This window comes from Chinchilla lanigera, unplaced genomic scaffold (assembly GCF_000276665.1).
Source record: "Chinchilla lanigera isolate Chin_1 unplaced genomic scaffold, ChiLan1.0 scaffold00163, whole genome shotgun sequence".
In the NCBI taxonomy this organism is placed as follows: Eukaryota; Metazoa; Chordata; class Mammalia; order Rodentia; family Chinchillidae; genus Chinchilla; species Chinchilla lanigera.
In genome coordinates, this window is record NW_004955564.1 from 175,367 (window position 1) to 176,441 (window position 1,075).

Genomic DNA, 1,075 nt, shown 5'->3' on the forward strand with positions numbered 1-1,075 from the left:
AATCATCATATAGAACTTTTTTGGGGGGTGTTTTGAGACAAGGTTTCTCTACATAGTCCAGGTTGTCCTCGAACTGACTATGTAGCCCAGGCTGGTCTCGAACTCACAACAATCCTCCTGCCTCAGCCTCCCGAGTGGGGGGATTACAGGCCTGCGCCACCACGCTCGGCTTTTTTTTTTTTTTTTTGTACTGGGAACTGAACTCAGGACCCTGCACTTGCCAGGCAGGCGCTGTGCCGCTATCTCCCCGGTCCCGTGTTTTACACTCTGTCCCGTTTCTTCAAAATAGGAAAGTAAATATTTGGCATTAATGAAAATCCTTACTGTCTCACCAAGCACAGACGCCCCCGACAGCAGAGGAGCCCTCCCAGCAGTCAGGCCAAGGGCGTGAGGGTTTAGGAGGTTGGGTAGGTGGCATATGGGGCTTCCACGGCTGGGTGGATTCAGATCCATAGGCGAGGGTGGGGATCCCGGGCCGCCCTAGCTTGGGAGGACCGGGTCTGCTTGGATGTGTACTCCGGCAGGAAGCGCTAGCGCTGGAGTAACGCGCTTTCAACTTGTGGATGGCAGAAGCCGGCGAGGCGGGAGGCTTCTCATCACGGTCGTCCTCTCTAGAGCCCTGCTGCTTTCAGGCCTGTGCTGTTTTCCCCAGGCCGGTTCCAAAGCCCAACTACAAGCCGGGCCCTAGCTCAGCGCAACAACACACGCGCCGCAGTACTCGCGAGCTGGCCACACCCCCTGGTCCGGGCCAGCCAGTGTCGCGAGACCTCGGTCCACTCTCCCGGTGCGCGTCCGTCCGCGGCCTTGGGTATCAGGAGTGCGTACGCGCTCCCCGGAGCGCGCACGTCGGGCCGACGCTCCCGATCGTGAGCCTCTCCGCCGGTGGCGCGATCTCGCGAGAGTTGCGAGTAAACAGCCCCGAATGGAGAGTCGCGGCGTGTTAGCGGCTGAGGCTCCGTTATCCCGGGCTCCCCGGCTGCGAGCCTGAGGCTCCGAGCCGAAGGTACGTAAGCAGCCCGTTCCGGGCACCCTGAGCAGCCGCGCCTCCTGGGCTGCGGGCGGCCGCACGCGCCCC

General features: G+C 61.5%; 1 protein-coding gene across 1 annotated transcript in view; it reads left to right on the forward strand.

The window, feature by feature from the left end:
• Positions 1-863: 863 nt before the first annotated feature.
• Mbtps1 (membrane-bound transcription factor peptidase, site 1) overlaps positions 864-1,075 on the forward strand; it is a 50,326-nt gene continuing 50,114 nt past the window's right edge. Inside the window, exon 1 of the mRNA XM_005413228.2 lies at positions 864-1,003. The gene's annotated coding sequence lies outside the window, so the exon portion shown is untranslated. The remainder of the gene's footprint in view (positions 1,004-1,075) is intronic.